This window comes from Prorops nasuta, unplaced genomic scaffold (assembly GCF_024137725.1).
Source record: "Prorops nasuta isolate Cenicafe-Biocafe unplaced genomic scaffold, Cenicafe_Pnas_1.2 PNAS00019, whole genome shotgun sequence".
In the NCBI taxonomy this organism is placed as follows: Eukaryota; Metazoa; Arthropoda; class Insecta; order Hymenoptera; family Bethylidae; genus Prorops; species Prorops nasuta.
Window position 1 is genome coordinate 4147068 of NW_027116816.1, and position 15946 is coordinate 4163013.

Consider the following 15946-nt stretch of genomic DNA (forward strand, 5'->3'; position numbering starts at 1 on the left):
TTATTAATCCTTTTTATTCCTTTCAATAATTTCATAAATACGCATCTTGGTAAAATCCATCAAATTTATATTCCCTTCTATTGGGAAATCTATTATTATCATATTTCAAGTTCAATTTATTATCGCGCGCATATATACATATGTATACATACACTTGCATGTATCGGAGTATATTAAAACTTCTCTCTGTAATTGGATTTTACTTTACTTTCTCAATTTTCTCCGCGTGTTGACAGTATTGTATGTACAGTGTTAAATAGATTCACTTTTAATGGATCAATTGTAAGTTTATTATCATTGACAGCTAAAACTTCGTTGCTTCTACGACTCTCTGGCTGTTCTCGAGAACTCGTTTAACAAGGCCAAAGAAAGTGCAACTTGACTTACCCTACTTTTCTACGCCGGCAGGCTTAACTTGATTCGTAGAATTCCAAGGAACAAACTTCAAATGCATTTTGTCTTTGGGACTATTATTTTAATAATGGATAGGCAACCTGTTAAATATTAATGATACCTCGAATCTTTCTTTTTAATAAAGATTTGGCAAAGCAAAGAATCTGTTTAAAAACACCCCTTGTGGAATTTTTTGTTAATTAATCTTGAAGAGTTGCCAAAATGATCCAGCCAAGTTTGTCTGATTTGTATGGTCGGTCAGTATGAGACGATCAATCAATTTATTTTCGTAGATTTTGATGTAGGTTCGCAAACTTATGACTTGCATCTAAATGAGTTAAAACCATTCTTCTTCTTCTTTCCGATTTTTCCTAACAGCGAATCCATCGAAACAAGTCGCTGTTGGTATTTCGTTTTTCGAGGCGCTCGTTCCTGAAACACACTGATGCATCCAGATGGCGGACATCCCTTGGGATGTCCTGTGTGATGCGAATACGTATCGCTTGTTTACTCGGCGAGCTATTTTCAAGATGATACGTCAATCCGGTATTTGGAAAACTTTGGGATCCTGTCATTGGTGGCTCGTGCTCTGGGTTTCCTACGAAGACAAGGTATTTCAAGCTCGATGTATTCCACAAACTATTGCTTTACCCGCCCAAAACTAGCAAACTATATTTTTCCCATAAATATACTGGAGGTGCAGAAATACCTTCATCTAAGTGAACTTGCTTTCAACAAAATATGGAAAAACAAGAACAACAATAATGATAAATTTCTTGCCTTATGTTGCAAAAGCAACAATTCAAATATACAGGGATTTTTCCTAACAATGGGATAGAATTGTTTTTTTCGATTATAAAATCCTGCACTTAATATACATTAATTGTTACTTAAATTAAATTAAATATTATAATTGTGCTATAATTAATAATGCTATATAATCAATTAATACGAAGTTTCTTATATGATGCAGTTAGACACAAAAAATCCTGTATGTCATAAAGATATCTTAATTTATAATTACAAGAGTGTCATTAGAGAGATATAAGAAAAATGATTTACGGAAGTTGAAGCTTTGACATCGATAAAGAAGAATAATGAAAATAAGAAAAAAAGAATATTGCAGGAAGTTAAAGCAAGGCATTCAAGAAAGTCTTATGGGTTGACGTAGAGGAAGTTGATCGTTAGGAAGGACTATAAGTGTAAAGCTTGCGTTAACAAACACCGAAGGTCAGATCTCAAGGGGAACGAGGGTTGAATAAGCAGTTATAATACTACTTGCTCTAGCTTGATAAATTATCTATTTGGCATGGCTAACGGCCACGTGCAGTTTTAACGAAAAATAATGAATCCAAAAGTCAAAATCTACAGAAATTCTATGATATATATAAAAAGACAATCGAATTAATTATTTTCTCAATGCCTTGTTTATACTCTATGAATAAAAAGGTTTCTTAGTTTGCACCATTTTATGATTTTCATAGTTCTAGTATAGCCATAATGGTGTTTAATTCTTATTTAATAAGAGCACTAAGTCAGTGTAGGTAGTTTGTTAAACATCTTGTAATATTTAAATAAATAGATGAAACGTTGATAAAAAATTGTAGATCGATAAAACTTAATCACCTTGTTGATTTTGCCATTTGTATAATTTGTACGATCGAAGGTAATTAATTACAGTAGGCTAAAATAGTATTTAGCCCCCACCCCTCATCCATTACAATCAAAAAGTCATCAACGCTCTATAAAATGAATTTAAGAAAATGCTCGATTTATTAGTCAACAATTTTTGTTTACATTTTTATCAGCTACATGTACCTATATTTGTATAGCTCTTATTACGATTTTTGTTAAATATATTGTTATCGGCTAGTCGAGGGTGGTCCACTTAAGCCCCTATAAATTGCTTAGTCGATAAATTATTTATAAAATGACCACACTGGCCATTCTGAAAGATAAGGCGTATCTTTGTGGCTGTTATCGATAGCGATCGGTCAATTTATTATTAGAGAGTTTAGGGGTGATAGTTACGGAGCCATTATACAAAAGACTCGAAAATGCATTTAAGTTTAGCTTTTTCCACAATTAATTCCATAGAAGATCACACAATAGTACATGAATATAAATCGAGCAAAGAGGAGTGGTTGTTAGATTTCTAGTTAAATAAATTGTCTAATTCTAGGGATTTTTATTATATTACGAGTGGAAGCTGAAATAAGTTAGTGTAGATTCTTATCGCGTCGCTGCAACGATTTATTATTGTGGATAGATGATACATTACGGTGCTTTATCGCAGTTTGTAGTTGCGTAGCGTAGCGTGGGGAGGAGGGTAACATAGGGTCCGCTAAACGTAGCAACCGGATGGGTTGAGCGGATGCGAAGAAAAGAGACTGCCGGGGACGACAAAAGTCCGCTAATGCCCCGATACGTATGTTCTTCGTGTCCTTCCTTTTCCGGTTTTCACTACATTGCGGTCTCAATCTTCTCAAAGGGCTTCCTAATAAAAGCTTCTTACTTTATTCCAAGCTACAAGAAATATTACCCTTTTATCATTATAATATTAAAACCTGAAAAATAACAAACAGACAAAATTATTTTATCTATATAGTTAAAGAATACTTGATTTACACGAAGTCATTTAATTCTTAAAAACAGAGTCTATGCTTAAATTTTTAAGAAAAATATAATAAATCTCTTACTTCACTGTACTCTGTACTAAAAAAAAGTTATACTTATAACCGTCGAAGTCCCTCACATAAATATCGTTATTTATCGTACGTGAAAATTATATCTGAAGCGATTTATATCAATTGGACCGTCAATGATCTATCGCAGGCAATGTAAGTCAGTTTGCGAGATGAAAAGGCGAGGTGAAATGGGCTAGTGAGACGATGTCGATGTCGTCACGAGGAGGCTAGGCTACTACATCAGAAGGCCAATGGTCCGCTAATACCCCAATACGTATGTTTTTCGCGTTCCGTTTTCAGGCTTGTAGTATGCAGCACGGCACCTCTCTTTAGTACTCGGAGGTGTTCGACAAGGGTGGAGATGTAGAGGACACGGGAGTGGGAGGGGGTGGTTGTAGGGGGAGAAGGAGGAGCCAGAAGATGGCATAGGATGCCAGAGGAAAGTGGTAGATGGAGAGTCCTGATTTACCGAGGCAATCGCTCTTTATTTCTCTCCAGGCGGCTTTCCCGTCCGCCCTGTTCGATAGATATCGCCTTGTAATAGCTTTCCGTTACCTGAATATATCTGTCCTACGAAATTTATCAGCCGAAGCCGTGCGAATCTTTAGAGGAGCACACGGACCATCGTGTTTAGCGATGTTTTCATTTCAGCTCCTTACAACTAATTCGAAGGGAGACTATATAGTCCAATCAAGTCCAATCCTACCATGCGAACTTCTTATGCTTATTCGTTAAGGGAGAAAGTCACCCTGATGATAAACTTTACCCCACCCAAAAGTATCGTCGTGTAATTATTATGTAATTTAAGTAGCTCAGGGTTAAAATCAATATAATAGTGCATAAAGGTATGCAATATTAAACTGTGTACATAATTTTTGATGATGACATTATCTTATTGAATATTTTTCAATTTTATAGATACGTCGAGTAATACAGAGTGAGATTTTAGACACGTGTTTAGCTCAGTATGAACAATGCTCTATATGAACAAAGCTGATAGTGTGCGCCATGCAAGTGCCATTTTCGAGTCATTCTCATTTAGTTTAGCTTCACCTGGTTTCATTCGGTCTCGCTTAGCTGACCGCAACGAAGCGATTTCTCATGCGCGTCCAGAGATGGCGATAACGTACTGTTACTACTCTAGTTGTACTACTACCCTGAAAAGTATCGAGAAAAAGAAGAAAGAAACTTTTAGTTTGAACAGAATTTTGGTAAAGTTGTTTTTTCCTGTTTAAAAAGATCAGAAGATCAAGATGTACTGCTAAGATGTTGTAGGAGTAGGTTTTACTGAATAGCTAAACGTTGTCAGTGCTATGTTAATTAAAGTACGGTAATTATACTCGGTACCAATAATCAATTAAATTTAGTAAATATTGATAATTATAGGAAGGGTACTATAGCTAAGCTTCCAAAATTTCTGTTCTTGGGCATGAAAGAAAAGTTAGTGTAGGTACTGTAGTTAGAGTAAAGTTGATGAAGGCTTGAGATTTAATAATTAATTTTAAATACCTGATGTACTGCGAAGGCAAGAGAAGTCGATGCCTGATTGCATAGCTGTAAAATATCCGACTACTTCGCTTCGATCCGTTATCGTCCGAGGGCAGCACAGAACGGTCTTGTGTAATTTCCCTTCGAATATTTAATGAATTAAAAAATATGCACTATAGTCATGTGAATCTTTATTAAAAAATACACGATTCTTTTTAAATTTTATTCCAACAGATAATACAGTCATTTAACACAATAAATATAATGAATAATTTGGAGATAAATTGGCGCGAGAAGATCAGACGAATCGAAAGAGGGTTGGATGTGGATATGAATGAAACGTAGACTATAAAAAGTGGACGAGACTGGGTGCACATGAAAATGGTTGAAATGTCATCACTGAAAGTCAAACCTACTGGATTTATGATTCTTCAGCTTCATCACGAGGCATAGACCGTTCTCTTCGTCCCCCGAACGTTTCCTGCCAGTGCCACCTCCTGCTGATTCTTCTTCACAGTCGCACACTTTTAGTGTTCTTCTCTCTTGAACAGACTCTTATACGTCCATAAGTCCCAAAAGCGAATGCCGTCTGCTATTGTTCAACCGATCGTTATCCGAACTCGCGGCTCTGAGCAAAAGTTACCAAGCTCTATCTGGAATCTCAATTAATGCCGCTGTCCTTATCCCAAGATCATCCCCTTATTATCGACGGGCCACCCTGCACGCTCTTACGCAGCTCTTGCGGAATTTATCGTGGCTTCTCCCCCCCCCCCCCCCTTACCCTCTACAGCTCCTCTTCTCTCCATTTCCCCATTCTTCTCTCACTCCACCTCTTTACTTCCAGCCTCCAACGATGTTTCAAGAAGCACGCAATTCCCATTGAATAACTGCCGTCCAACAGTTCCGATTCGCAGACCATGGGGAGCTTATCTATTTTCCCGTATTTCTTTTCTAACGATTGCCTATCATTGATTATCGAATGCTTTCTTCTTTTCATAATTAGAAAACCGATATTTTTGTGAATCAATACATTGATGAAGAATTATTTAACTATCCCTTTAATACTGTTTTTAAATAACTGGGTATATTTGTATATAAATAGAATTATAGGATGCATTCAAGTAGATTTCAAAACAATTCCGTATGAATCAATGAAAAATGTACACATTATTCCTTTACAAAATAAAGTAATTTTTTAATTCGAGCACAACGTTTAATCGTTAATGCTGACAATGAGCTATAAAACTTTACAATGTAATTATACAGTGCGATGAAAAAAAAAAATATTGTTAGCAGCAGATGGAGAGATTTGATAGGAAAAATTGGAGCTCTTTTAAGTTGAAAATATTCATTGTAGGACAGTCGTAGGTTGGGTAACGAGAGGAAAACGTTGTAGCTTGGCGAGAATTTTTAGGTGGATGTGAGGAAAACAATAGGGCATTGATAGTTTAAACGAGTGCATCTGGAGAGAAAGAGTGCAGATTCTCTGAATGAAACTAATAACTGAATAACCTGTCGAAATCGCTGCCGGCTGTTCAGCTTCATTTTGGTGCGTGTTTCCGTGCGCACAATGGCTTGCTCTTCCCCTACCCGCTCTTGGCCATGGCTCGAAACATTCGTCGCGTTTCATACATGGCTTTTACGCTCCCGTCGAATTCGACATATTGCATTCGTTAGCTATCTAGTTCCCGATGAGAAACTCCACCACTCTCTATTGAGATAGCCACCTACCTGTTTGCATATCTCCCAAAAATATCTAGCTGAAATAAAAAGTTATAATGAAATAATATTCACTATTATATACTACGAAGACGCTAATTTTATATACTATATATATAGATTCTCTTATACATACACATACTAATAGTTGGACCATATCATATAAAATTTTTCTAAAGTGATGAAATCTGCAAATGTTTGTAATTAAGTCCCAATTATTAAGAAATTTTTTATTGATAGTCTATTTTAAACATTCTTTTCTAGACTTTTTGGCCAATTATTTTATTAATAATCGACTTCTATTATGCGGATTAATATTTAAATACTGTAAAATATACAATTTTTATATTTAATACTTATCAGTGTTATTGCTCCTATCGGAAGCCTTAAATTATTTAACAATTTTATTAGACATTAAAATTTCTGGCATACTGAAATACACAAGCATTATTGGTCGAAGATGGTAATCACGAATGCATATAGCAAACAACAATTGGAAGCATTAAAACAGACATCAGAGTTAAGATATACCTGGATTGCAGCGCATGATTCCATTTTGGGTTTCTGGATGCTACTGAGATACAATTGCATCACGTGTCAGAAACTCGAACAGTAATATTCGAACATTGAAACAAGCGCCTCCGCGGTTTAACTTAAACCTTATCCTATATATAACTATGCGAGTGTAGAAACTTTGAGAGCGTGGAAGCTCGCGAAAAGGGAAACCTTGCAAACTTGGAGCCACGCGTGTGCTTGTCCATAATTAAGATATTACAGAGAAAGTATTGCAGTCCTTCGTACATTTCTACGAATAAAAATCAACAAATATTTATTTGCTATTGTGTATATCGAGCACTTTTATTCTTACAATAATTTTCCCTCTTCATCACAAAAAACGTAATTATGATTGATTAGGTTTCTTTGTGTCAAACGGCAACGCTTATTTCATGCTTAATTGTGAGGGAGCACACGCGTGTATGAACTGATTGTCGTTTAGTATAGGGTGTTAGAGCGTCAGCGGTGGCACGAGTTACGCGGATCGTAAAGCAAGTGGCACGCAGGATCGTAAATTTGCACAGTTAATTCCGCATTGTCGCAGCTTTTCGCAACACCTCTATATATGCGTTGCTGGAACAAGTCGCAATACGATTTTCGCTTGGGAGAATAAAATTCTTAATATGAATAACGAAGATTCAGTAGAGAATATTTTTCTTTCAATTATAAATTCGAGCTGCGTGCGATTAGAATGTTTATCAGCAGCGAATATACAAATTAACAGTAAGTGTGAAATTTTCTCACGTAGTAATCATTTAGATAAAACCTGAAGAGTTATAAGCAAATGAACGTTTGCAGGCAAGTGGAAGGTAAAATTATGGAAAAGTGTGGAGACCTTCGATAGGTACTGGGTTGATACGCAAAACCTGCACGGATTGGGTCGAAAGAGGAACGTTAATCTTATACGATACGCGAAGCAAACACGTTGAGTGGCTAATGGGAGATGGCAGATCGCCATACGTGCGTGTCTACCGTAATGTATCGTCGGGCTTTCAACAAAATTTATATTAGTAACGGAAGATAAGGCACACCATAGGCCTCTAGCATAACTGTGTACTGGCGGCAGAATGGTCAAGCCGCTGTTGGAAAATAGGGAGCAGCCAGAACGGCTTTTCAATGCTGGGCTGACCACGCGCTGTCCGATTCCCCTTTCGCCAAGTGTTTGCTCTCCAGCATCGTGACATTCTGCTGAGTCGAGAAAACCGGATTGATTTTCCACTAATCGGACCCTTCCTTTCCCTCCCCCTTACTTGGATCACGAAGCCATTTATTGAAAAAAATGGCATTGTATTTCTCTCTCTCCAAATATATTACCTATATTTATACGCTTGACTTAATTCTACATTTAATTCATTTATATTAATTCCTATAGGTTAATAGCGTTCGAATAAATAATTAACCTATGTTTTGCTTAAATATAGATATAAATTTGTGAGATTTTTAGATTTGGATAGAAGATTGCCTGTTTTCAAGATGTATATGTGTGTGTGTGTGTGTGTATGTGGAGAAAAGCTAGCGTCACTGCGTTCACAGGACGCAATCCTGGCGATTCTGATTAGCATTAACAATTCATAGACCCACCCAGAGCTAACTAGGGTCGTCAGGCCTTCAACCAACCATCTTCTTGACCTTCTCTCTCTTTCTCTCTCCCTTCCTCTTTACCCCTTCCACGTACATACACAGACCCGAGTTCTCTATCATTTCCTTTTCGTCGTCCTGTTATCACGGCTGTCACCAAGGAGGTTATCTTGAGCTTTCAACAATAGCTTCATTTACATAATGCTTGCTTTATGTAAACTGTCACAATTAAAAAAAAACTTTAAAAAGAAAGAAAAATTTGAGAAATATAACATCAATTTTTTAATGATATCATTCTATAGCACAAGAATGATTATTTTTGAAAAATAATGATAAAACTATACATATTCCTTGCACGCAATATGCAAATGTTGATTTCCATGAAACCAAAGGACGTTAGGAGATGACTGGCGTAAACAAAGGGTTTGTCCTGTGGGCGTAGGTTCGTCGTTCGGTTATTATAGAAGCGAGAAGTCAGGTCTTTCGACATTCGGCATGGTCAGGCTGATCTCCAGGGAGGTCCTTCGAATTTTCCAGTCGGCGGAGGGAAGCGTGTCGACCAAGTTGCATATTACCATTTCTCGATTCGACGTGCGACGAGCGCGACATTGGACGCGCGTATATACACGCCCCGGTACGCTACTCTACACCATGCTACGGTACAGTGACGTTAGTCCCTCTGGCATTAGACAAGGGTATCGGGGATGCTTGGGGGTGCTCGTTGTGATTGGTGTGGGTCGGACTGACCATTTGAATACACAGTTCTGTAATCACGACTGAGCTTTCTCTCTCTCTCTCTCTCTTTCCTGCTGTCTTTCTCACACCCGTTACCTTTCTGCTTTCGTTCACCTATAGCTTATTCCCATCCTTCGCCTATTAACTTTACTGCATCCCTCGTTCTGTCACTTTGATTCACCCTGGTTCCCCACCTGCCTTCCACTATAATAATCTTGTCTCACTTTCTTCCGTTATAATTTCCTCTTTTTTCTTCTTCAACTTTGCCCAACCCCCCACCCCCTTTCATTGTTCCTCTCCCTTGTAAAATGTCTCTTTCTGCCTATCTCATAGTCGATGGTTTGGACTGAACCCTGTAGACGCGCGTAACTGTCCGGGGAATACCAACAGATTGCTACCGCTGTTCAAAGTCCACTATTCGTTTTCATCGCCACCTCGTCAAGCGTCCTCGAGGACAACGGTATCGCTTGGTTGTTCCTGCCGGCCAACTTCAGCTAGCTCAATGTACCTCTCTGACAAGTCAGAAGCACTGGGGATCTAAGCACTGGTCAATGTAATAGGGGAGCGACGATTAAAACTCCTACCATACTGTGCAGGAGGCGATTTCTAGAAATGAAAGGTGCTTTCTCTCTAACTGTATATATATTATTCTACGTGTACTAACATTTTATCGTCTGGAATATTCACGTAACAAAATTAAAATATGAAACACAATTTATTCTTATAATAAAATATTTGAAGGTTTTTCCTACCAATCAAATATACGTCAGAGAATGTTTTTAAGTTTGTTCAATATCCGAATGGCGAACGGAAACAATTTTCTCTCTCTCTTCGCAATAGCCATCGGAAGCTTTATAGGATATACTCGTGTGCTTAGACAGGAAATTATTCAGGAGACGTCTCGTCGAATTCCTCTTGTTAGTCACGTCATTCCGGACGTGAAAACGCTCTTCGTAACCGGTTCTGCATTTGCATGTTTGCTACGGCGAGTTTACAGCCGCGTGTGAGTATCGCGAGGAAGTTGCCAAGTATGGATGAGGCCAATAAGGCACAGCGTTTCGCCGCTGACAAGAATTCACCGTCGATTATTAAGGGTTGCTTTTTCTAAAATTGTGGGAGCTTATTTTTAAAAGCAAAAAATTGTCATCCGTAAGTAATTCAGGCTTACCCCACGAATATCCAACAACACTTGACTTTTTCAACGTGAAACTGTCATAAACTTTTACCAGTTTCACTACGTATTTTCACCTTATTATTTTAATAACTACTCTTGTCAAGCTATAATTTGATCAACTTTTCTCTTTCATTGGTAATCGATTTCGGTAAATAAGCACTTTCTACGAATTGTGTGTAGATTATAAAACAAAGCGAATAGTCAAATAGCAAACTTTTTTCAGAACATATAAATTAGTTAACTATACTTCGCGAAAGTGACATATATATATATTGCATCGATTAGAGTAATAGGCACTGTACATACGAGAGTTGATTGTACTCACTCCATTTACGAGACCTTCAGCAATTGTCAATTTTCGAATAACACTGAAATTCATCGTAGAAATAGTTTATACGGTGAAAACGTCTCGATAATTCGATAGGACCTTTACCGTGAATGTTTAAGACTTTATTTTATGAAATTGGAAGAAGACTGATCAGGCTAGTAGCGAAGCAAGTGAAATCGCTGGCGACCGCTCGGTAGAACTCACTGGAATCGCGAAACCGCCGAAAACTTTCGCTTTTACCGTCATTTTATAATTCATGGCGTCGTCCTGTCGCTCGGATGTAACGCGGGTCGCCTTGCGTATACCGTCGGCAGTGAGTAAAGAGGGTCGTCGACTGCCTGCCTGCCCGCTCTCTACTGCGTTTACGCTTACGGTTGCGGCTCCCTGGTAAACGGAAAGCTAAATCATGCATTTTATTATTGGGAAACGCTGGAGGTGGAGGCACACGGGCTATAGCGGGATCATGCTGGTGTTGCTTCCCTAAATGCTACATGCCAAGCAAGTCAACGGATGTTGTACGTGGCAGGAGATCAAATGCTTCGGCCAATTTCACTTATGAAAAGCAATTTCCGAATTTGCAAGCTTCGTATAATGTAAGTACGAATGCAAATTTAACTTTGGCTATTTAAGCAAATTCATATAATTTAATTAAATATTCAGGAAGTATGTTTGATCGAGTGCAACATTTCGTCAATTTATGTTATGTTTTTGCGTGCTGATAAATTATTAGAAGGCATCGTAGAGCGACAGATCTTTATTCTTAATAGTGTAATCTCTTCAAGAAGCTTAAGGCTCTAGCCATTATAGCCAAACATGGTGTCCCTTAAAACTCATCTTGTCCTGCTTAATACTTCGTCATAGTGGGTACTTACAAAGTCTTGCGTCGTAGTTTGGCTGTTATTTATTATCGTAAAGTGTTCGGTGGCTTGGGTTTCGTTGGTTCAATGCAAAACTATTCTCTACTGATAAACATGTATTGCCTCTGCTTGATTCAAATTTTTTCATTATAACAATATCTTTTCTGAGTATACATATATAGTTGGTGTATTTTATCAGATATATTAAGGGGGAAAAGAAATTTTGTCGTCATTAGTTTTTCTTAATAAGCTGAAGCATTTAATTTGCAAAAAAGCAATCGAGTATAATTATATTGAGATATCGCACATTTCTTTAGGAAGGTAGAGGGAAATGTTATGCCACTGGCGAAGGGTTAAGTTGGAACGAGCAGAGCTCCGGCGCGTCGTTGGGTGTCTCCTCTCTTTATCTTCTTGCAGAGATTTTAATATAAATTATAATCTAATGTCGTTTCTTAATACCTTTCAAGCCCCGGTCGTTTCGTTCCGCCAACCCCAAAACGACGGAGTCATTATTAGGGATTTCTCATTAGGCGATCAATCATTTCCAGGCATCGTAGACCTAATTTCTTGCGTCAATTAATATCGGTACGATGAGCATGAAGAAAGAGCTTCAAGGTATATCATTTATGACGTTCGACATTATCATCCGTTCCTTCCATTCATTTTCCATCGTTACACATTAATAAGTAAATGTCATAAACCAATTTTAGCGTTATAATTAATAAGTGATTGTGAGAAAATTTATGTATTTGTTACATCATTGCAGTATATAATATGGAAACTGGATCACATCACGAGTCATCGGTGAGATCCGTTAAAATTGATTTGAGAAGAAGCTTTCTGGATACTCAGAGTTACTGCTAGTGATACAAGTAAAGATAGAGGGCACACCGATGGATTTATGCCTCAGACCAAGAGGCATCATCGTTTTCCCTCGAAGAATATACGAGCCAGGCTAGAAGGCTCCACCACCCTCTTTTTCTCTTATACCCATCGGTGTTTACTTTGCTATATTCCAAGCTCTCGTATTTACAGACAAATACACATATAAACATATATATGTGCACACGTGCTCCGTTCGTTTGCTCTCTTATATTTCACCAGTGTAGCTCCTGCTGCCTAACGCCTCGACCCAAAAAACAAGTCTCTCCTTTTCCTACAAATCAAATCAGTAGCCTACCCCTCCCCCCTCTCACCGTTCTCCAGCACCTATTTTCTATTTCTAACCCTCCAAAATTTTTCCTCGCTTTTCGGCGTATCGCTAAGTTGTTTCGTCTTGTAACTGATGGTTGTCCCTTTACTTCCCCAGCATTAAAGTTTCCTCTGCCTATATATATATATATATATTCTCCGCGACTCGTATGCCTTCCGGATCAAGTTATTGTTAAACGTAAAAAGTTCATGTTTTAATGAGGTAACGAGGTTATAAAAGACTGAATCGAAGAGATGCTACGAAAGTTTTGCCTGGTGATCAGAAAATCATTAAAGAACATAAGTTGGGATAGTGCGTGAGTTTCGAAAGATATCGAAGCTTTGAGAAATTTATGAAAGTTGGAGAGAGTAATCGATGCTATTAAATCTACGATAAAGACCTCTATATTGCTGGTGGTGGGTGATTTCGGACGAAGCTGGCCTTTATTCCAATTGCATAGCTTCTGCCATCTCTCTTTTATTTTCGATCATCTGAAAAATATGAGCTCATTAAGGTAATTCAATAAACCTGCAGGAGGGGTTTGAGAAAAGTTTGGAGGAGCTAACTGTTGCCCTACTTAATTTATGGATAGTCTCGGTTTGTGCAACTTAGGCTCAAGATAGTTTGACCTTGAAGAGAGTTAGTACATTTCAATGAAACGCATAACTATTGTTCTTGTTGATTATTCAAGTTATACAGGACTGTTATGAAGTATCCTGATGGCCGGGAGTTGCAGGAGGGGCGAGGGGTGTGAAAAGTCAGTAGGTTGTTAGGGGTGGGTGAACTTTGGACTTTGAACTTTGTCGCTCGAGTGAATCCATGGCTGTTTTATTTCATTCTCCGCCATTAACATACTTTGCTCGCTTTTTTCTCCAGTCTCGCGTGAAGCAACCGAATCGCGTTTGCATAATTGTTGGCCCTTTCCGTAATGAATTACGCAGAGAAGAAACAGGCAGCAATGATTTCTGCGAATAATAATAATAAGATAATAGTATCGTTTTTATTAGCGATGAAACTCCCTGTTATTTCAGTCAACTCGATTGTACTTTTTTCCTATTATTATTATGATCGATAGTAGTAGTGGGGGTACGTTGCAAAGCGATATTATATTGCCTAATGGCGCATGTGACACGACTTAAATGGAGTAAAAATCCCACGGAAAGACTGATGGAAAAGAGCAGTAGGAGGTACAGGTACATGCGCGGCTCTTAGATGGAAACTTTTTTCAATCCTTAGCTAGCCATGTATGACCACAGCCTGCACCTATATATATCTATATGAGAAGAAAAACTTGAGTAAAAGTAAGCCTATCGTTGGAGGCGTGGAACGTGGAGCTTTTCGACGTTGCTCCGTGTGAGCGAAACTTTCCATGAGTGGGGCTGGGAGCTTGCGCATTGCCCGGTTACCCAGTGCGAGAAAGAAGCTTTTATGCCTCGCGTGGCATTGGGAGAAGGACGGTGAGATATATTCTAGAATTTCTGGCTGAAGGGACGCGCGAGGAGGGGGTGGTAGGATCGCAGGGGCAGGACGTACCAGCACTCCTCTCTGAGGCCTGAGGGCGTCAGGATGTTTCTCTAGCCACGGTACCTCCTCGAGCGACATATTTCGAAATTGTATGAGTTAGGACTTGTGAAAATACACGATAAAGGACATCTAAATGGTTTTAACAACTAAGTCTACAAAGAATTTTTAAACTATCCATGTATATTATGCCTCGTATGAAAATAATCACGGAGAGCTCTAATAAAAGTTGTATAAATTGCTTTTATAGCACTCTGGGGCATTCTACTATTTATTTTATTGAAATATAATCTATAATTATCCTGCTCTCTGCTCTGCTTCATTTAGCATTCGAATGTAGCTCCGCATTCATAGAAAAGTTTAACCCGTATATAGGACTCATCGAGTTTTATTTCATTAAATACGGTATGCACGCCCAGATTGCCTGCGTGATAAAACGTTTGAACGTTACTGCAATTATTGAAATTGGTAGCTAATTGACTTTTCAAAATATTGCTTTCTATCCCAGCTGGAACGTGTGTATTTCAATTAGTTTCTTCATTATTGGTTAATAAAAGTGGAAATTCTCGATGACCTTGATAATTTTATAACAACCAGTGCTTGAATTTTTATTTCTGCTCTCCGTTGCTGGTCGTTCACTTTCGAGCAACTTCCGAAAAAAGTTGAAAGGAGCAAAAAGTTATCGAGGATCGACCGATAGGGAAAGAGAGATGGTGTTAAGGTGAAGGGAAGGAAGAGAGAGAGAGAGAGAGAGAGAGAGAGAGAGGGGCGTTTCATTGGCGGAACTTAATCCACTTAATAGATTCTAAATGGAGTAACTCTGATCTGGCAGGACGCAAAGGTTCTTTAAGCGCTCTAAGAATAAGTTTTAACGTTTGAGAAAAGAGATGTCGTTTTCTTCCATGGAAAATCCAACTCCTTCAACTTTCGTTGCACAAGAATTATATGGACACAAATGATTTACTCGAGAAGCAAATTCACGAAACAAAGTATGGATATCCAGCGTGGATCAAGAGTATGTGTGACGAAGTTTGAAAGTAACAATAAAACGTGTCGAGTATATACGCTTATTCGAAAAATAGCATGGTCCATTACAGAAGGAATTAAGTAAAGCCGCTGAACGCTGCATATTGCATATAGGAGGAAAGGCAGTGGTTGGAACGATATATATGTATATAGGTATAGGAATTACGAGGTAGAACGGAGCGGGGTGAGAGTCGGTGGTTAGGCGGAAGCATCGATAATAACTCCAAGCGACAAATTTCGGACTACTCGCTTTTGACGCTGTAGGGCTTGCTGAGTAGAGAGTAGTGGGCATTTGGCGATGGTACAGGTTGAAGGGAGTTAGCCAGCCAAAGAGACGCATCGGTCTCCGTAGCTAATTTATGACTTCGGAGGCGAATTTTGCGCAGGAAACACATCAAAGTTCAGTAACGGTCAATGCAGCCCATGCATGCACGTGTACAAAGTGGAAGAGAGCGAAGAGAGGACCGATAGGTGCAGGACGAAGGACGTGGTAAGGGAAGAGGGGGAGTGGGAGTGGGAGGGGAGGGGGGAGTTGGTGGATGAGAAGGAAAGAGAGGGGAGCTTCACGGGCGGTAAAGCAACCACGGGCCGCGCTCTAACTACGTTAAAAGTTTTAATATTAGTTTAGTCGACGGCCACGGTAGATTGAGACGTAATTCCAGGTAATACCACGGTTCTACGAGCTACTTCCAG

At 38.7% G+C, this 15946-nt stretch overlaps 1 protein-coding gene and 1 long non-coding RNA gene across 2 annotated transcripts in view; one reads left to right on the plus strand and one right to left on the minus strand.

Moving 5' to 3' along the window:
- The window catches only part of LOC136780655 (uncharacterized), a 78123-nt gene extending 73089 nt beyond the window's left edge, over positions 1 to 5034 (minus strand). Inside the window, exons 1-2 of the long non-coding RNA XR_010823783.1 lie at positions 4985 to 5034; positions 4590 to 4709 (exon numbers count right to left, since the gene is read on the minus strand). This is a non-coding gene — a long non-coding RNA (uncharacterized lncRNA). The remainder of the gene's footprint in view (positions 1 to 4589; positions 4710 to 4984) is intronic.
- The window catches only part of LOC136780648 (uncharacterized), a 236409-nt gene that overhangs the window by 69234 nt on the left and 151229 nt on the right, over positions 1 to 15946 (plus strand). The window lies entirely within an intron of this gene.